Below are 6,000 nucleotides of genomic sequence, written 5' to 3'. Positions count from 1 at the left end.
TCATTGAAACAACTTATTGACCGTGCCAATAGCGACTACTCTGTCATGACTCCGTTTTCTTTCATTTAGAAATAGAAAAGAAAGAGAAGAAAGTAGAAGGGTAAAAGAAGGAGGTAGGAAAAGAAGAAAGAAAAGAAATAGGGTATTTTAATAAGAAACAGATTACTGGATAATTCCGGAAATATAGTAAAAGGTCGGGAAAGTCGTTGAAAGATGAATCATTCTAAATGTTATTAACGACTAATCAATTTTGGAATGCTTCGAAATAGACACATGTTCCCTCATACCACCCAGACCTAGCTCCAGGCACCACGATCGTGGGGTTGCCCAGACCTAGACCTGGAAATGAGAAAAGTGAAATTTAATTCTTTGTACTGTTATTCCAACCGGTAATTGATTACCATCCAGCATCTGGACTCTGTTCTCTAGGATCGACCACACATATGAATTAGCCAAGAGGAAAAAAAAAACTTATTAACTCAATATAAATTTATGTGTCGTATCAATCGAAGTCTCAACTTCCTGGAAGAAAGATGTCGTATTTAGGCTTATCCTGCTATTTTTGCTTCACTCCTCGAGCCGATTTAAACCATTAGTAGCGGTCCTTCATGACCTAGGTTATTTACCTTAACACATATATTAAAACATGACACATATATTACAGATGTTAATATGACAAATGATATCACTAAAATTACTTATATTAAATCTATCATGCATTCACTCGCTCACTCACTCAGGACAGTGTATATATGTTTAAAGGAAACCAACTAACTACAAAGGTACAAATAGTTTATTACATTCATAGTGAAAAAAAAAGGACAAAACAAATAATTATAAGAAAATATTAAAAGCACAAGTTCTTGGTTATATATTAATAGAGTACATGAGGTTATACTTTAGTAAATCTTTATATATTCAATCATATTGACAAATGAAAAGAAAAAAATAATTACATGTATCATATCTTAGGCATGCTAAAACCAAATTATGATTTGCGACATACGCAAATAAGACACTTATTTCACTTTAAAAAAAAATTGGACAAAGAGGAAAGAAAAAAAACTTTTTGGTGTATTAGGACTTATATGAGTCTCTACCTCAAATCGGGTAATAAAATATTAATGATTTTGAGCGTTCAAATCACAGATCACGCACTACTCATAGTGTCCAAAACATTTCGCTCCATTTGACTTAGTTTGTGGTCATTTATATATCTATATATATATCTAACTATCGGTTTACAAAAACCATTTATCGTCTATATTTGGTTTGTAACTAGTAACAGTTTATGTCTGCAATCGCACATTACGACGCTTTACCCATCTAGGGACCTTAAGAAAAACAACTTTCACTAGAGGATGTTTCTCCTCTGAGACGATCCATTTCCAAACTTATTATCTGAATAGTTTCAAATTATTTATTTAATACTGGGACACGTCATGAGACCTTTCTCTAGGATCACTTTCGTATATATTTATACATGGTTCGAAGTTAAAATGATCTTCCACAGGTGTACTGAGTAAGAAGGTTTAAATCGAGGATAAAAACTGGTCAAGTCACAGGATACATATGCAAGTATGAAGGATACAAGGTGCACTTTCCACGATGGTTTTAGGTTAGTAGTTCAGGGATAATATTCGTTATGATGTGGGTTACGTTTAGACCTGCCGTTACTTTCCAATACATGCCATTACAGAATTACAATTAAAAAAAAACTTGAAGAAATGAAGACAGAGAGAGAGATAGAGAAGAAGGAAGACGAAGAATAGGGGCGCCAAAGACTTAAGTGAGAAATAACTAACGCTACAAAGATAGAAGTCGAATTTCGCTCTCAACAAAATCCATAGCCAAAATATTCTTAACATGCCAAAAAGGGTTGGGCTTACCAAATACGTAGACTCAAGGGGCGCCCTGCTGCCAAGGATGCAAGTTCTGTGTCCATCAGATCCCAATCCCACAAGAGTTTTCTTGTAAGATTGAAATCCGATCCCCGTATCCGGCCCAGACCAGCAGGATAAAAGGAGAGGGGGAAGGGGACCAGGTAACTGCGTCCCCAATTTTGAAATCTCTAAGTAAAAAAAAAATATTCGACCCCTTAGAAAAAACTAAGAAGGTTCGAGGACAGTAATGAAACTAGAATAGAAGTATTATCTAAGATATCCCTAACTAATGATTTGCCGAAATAAAAAAAAAATTAAATAAACTGAATTTTGGATCGGTGATTTCTATTCCAAACCTCACCGATAGCTACCCTGCGCAGACACGCCACAGTCTGGGATGTCGTTAATTTCCCTCGTCTAATTAAACTAAAAAAAAGAAATGAAAATACTTAAAGGGACTAGGGGTCGACATCCGGGTACGCGAAAATAAATTTCAATAACTAATTGTTTTGATTCTGTAACCCTATCAGAGCTGTCGCCTCCATGAACATTGTAAGCTAGCCTGAGTAGGTAACGTGAAGGAGAAAAAAAAATCTCACGGAGCAGGATATTCTAGTTTAAAAACCCGACCAGAAAATATAATTCACTACAGCCCTGTTGTATAACTGCTACTGTCTTTTCATAATTTATTATTCAATATGTCTAGTCAACGATTATATGATGCTACCCCTTCTATCAGATGGTATTACTATGGTTGATTATTATTATAACACATAAAACTACAAAGTATTACCGTAGTCCGACTATATATCGCCCTCCGGTCCGCGTGATATCATGGTGCAGGGGTCAGAACCTGAGATGTTTGTAGTTACACGTATCTATTCAATATCTATATATCAACACACGGCGAAGTATTCACTGGGCTACTATATCTTTAACTATATGGGTGTCCTATATTCTATATTCATTTACTACAATATTCATATACTTATTATTCATATTCACATTAATATTCATTTGCCACGACGCTATATTCTTACAAACACCCTGTTTCCTCTATCTACGCCCAGCCTATATACACATTTCATCATAACACTTCAAAATCTATAGTCACTACAAACATTTCCCATTCCGATCACCGCACGACAACCTCACTCGAACTCAAGACTCTTTCATCCCACACACAATACTATGTAATACTCGGTAGCTTTATTAAGAAGAAAGAAAAAAAAATCCTACATATGTTCACTGAAAATAGAATTATCTGCGATAATGTTTAATGTTTATAAAATTCTGCAGCAACAATGTACTTCTGCAGCCACGAAGAAAAATGAACATCTAATATAATTCCAAAGCGAAGAACTAGCATCATATCGCCCGACTTCTGTTAAAAAATTACGTATTGTTTATTTACTTAAATATCTCGATTTCTAGACTATGCAGAATGTTGAAACTTTCAGAATATATTAATTTTGGGTCACTTGACCTAACTGTACATTCATATGGGCTGTGAATTATACCTTCTAGGTTTTATTTCGGAAAGAAAGGTCAATTTCATGGAAACTAAATCACTAAGCACCTCGACGGAAGAATGGCGGTTAGTACTAACTTTTGACACTAGGGCTAGCGACGATATAATCAACCCTTGAACAACGGAATGTGACCTTGTACACGGAATTATTATACTATATTACGTTCACTTAATGACGGAGTAATAAAAATTTATCGCATAGTAAATACTACACTGTCCGTATTTAATTATCTCACACACTCTTTCATCACTTAACTACCACTACCACTGATACTACATTACAAATATACACATAGTACTTAAACTACAAGACACATCATGCCAATACACACCAATTATCACTATCATTAATACATGTTGTACTGATAAATACACACAGAAAACATTCATATTTTACCATTTTAAATCGGCTCTATGAAAGGAAAGGGGAAGAAAGGAAACAGGGCCAACTAGCCCTGTATTCACTAAATCACATTCTTGAGTGTTTAATCAATGCCCCCGAGGGGACGTATCGAAGTATTAGCTAACAATAGGACCCCTGCCCTGAAGGGGCAGGAACCCGGAAACAAACTAAATGTTCAACTCATCCCGCTGGAAGCCGTACTCCCAATTTGGGAGTCAGATAGGAGCCCTTACTGTAAATTTACACGTACATTGTGATTACTATTCTAACTACAACAAAATTAAATACCGCCATGTATGCTAAAAAAAAAATCACTCGCTACCTACATAAACAAATCTATATATGGACAGGTCTTACGTAACTCGAAAGGAAATAACTTTAAGGATAAAAATATTTTAAGGGGAAAACACTACTCTTCCGAAACTGTCTGTGGATATTTAAGAACCACTAGCAAACTGATGCACTTCGTGGAGCCTATCCATCACTATCTATATCTGCACCTCCTATTTCAGCTTTTTTTAAACCAGTTTTACTATGGAATTTAACAGTTCATGGCTCCTCGAGACTTCCAGAGAATTTACACGTGAACAAAATCCCAAATATTACCTGAATTTTGACGTTTACCACTGCAGGAGTCAGTCCATTTACGGAGCAAAAAAACTAATGTCGTCGACCACAATTTCAGGCATGGAATGGAATAATTGCGCCCTAATATCATAGCGTGGGTTTATCAGCCAATCAAAACTAAGCATTTTGGCGGTGGGGCTTTGAAACGAATAAAATTTGGTAAAATCTGGATTAAACTAGATTTTAGAAGGACCTAGGTATCTAAAAGAGAGGTGAAGGGTGGTCCTGAAAATTCTGTCGAATTTTAGATTGGTTATTTAATCTGAAGAGTTCCGTCCAATAGTGGATCTATATTTTCAGATAGCACTGACACCGTAAGAATTGTAATAATCCATTTACATATCCATATACAAGACTTATAACTAATTTAAAATATAAATGAAGATATTGATTCCCAAAACTATAATTCCCAATAATTTTTTTTTCATGTTAATTTGAAATAGAATAATGAACAATATTACGAATTATATGAACAGCCAGAATTTTTTTTTGTTAAACGTCAGGTACAGTCGGTGCAAAAAATTTCGGGCACCCTCCTATTAAAAACATATCATTAGACTGTAATGGCATATTACAACCAAATATTTTCCATAAACCTACTCTCCCGTACGAAGAACTGGCATTTCAGCTAGGGATGAGGTAGGAAAAAATTTCATGTAAAAATAATAATAAAACCTATATTAGGTGTAGACATGCATAGTCTTCGAGGTGGTTAAGATGAATAGTGACATCCTGGATGCCGTTTAAACCTAAATTAGACCCCCTTCGGCATGGAAAATGAGAAAAGTTGAAAATAAAATGTTCAAAATGACCTAGGTTACTGTCTAATTCATAGTTTTCATGGTAGCTAGCCTGATTGGTCCCAGTCTGAATGGCATTTAAGCCCTAGTTTAATCGAATAGGACAATAAGCTGACAGGTGTTTTGGAGTTTTTGGGAATTCTGCTCTTAAGGGGTGCGATGGGCAATTTTTGTAATTTCTGTGTTTGTGATCCCGGAAAATAGATGACCTTCTGAAAATGAATTTTTGAACGTAGTACCTACTTCAGGGTGGGTTTTAATCATGTCACTTCGATCGAGCACGCATTTTAAGGAAAAGGAGTGATACACAATTTATCCTAAAAATAGAGTATTTTTATCGATTTTTATCTTTACAATTTCATTGACATGTACATTCCAAAGAGTCAAAGCAGTCCAAGTATTTATCCATAATTTATTTTTCCCGTGCGTTGAAAGGGTATTTCAGCTAGTCTATTTGTATAAAAACGTATGCATGTATTTCTGATCCAGTATAACTCTGGAACGGTTTAAGCAATTTCAGCCACATTTCGGACATATATTACTTACAATCTTAAAAATATACTGTGGGGCAAGACACCCCTAAAGTTTTGAGTTAGAAGGGATTGACATGTAAAAATATTTTTAAAAAAATACCACTATTAGTGTCTAATCCATAGTTTTCGGGATCGTTAAACTGATTTGCGACAGCCTGGATGACATTTAAGCTGAAGTTTAGTCTAATAGAACGATAAGTGAATATTCGATATATCTCGACAT

This window comes from Thermobia domestica, chromosome 13 (genome assembly GCF_964235325.1).
Source record: "Thermobia domestica chromosome 13, izTheDome1.hap1.1, whole genome shotgun sequence".
NCBI lineage: Eukaryota > Metazoa > Arthropoda > Insecta > Zygentoma > Lepismatidae > Thermobia > Thermobia domestica.
Note: the sequence above shows the minus strand (reverse complement) of the source record.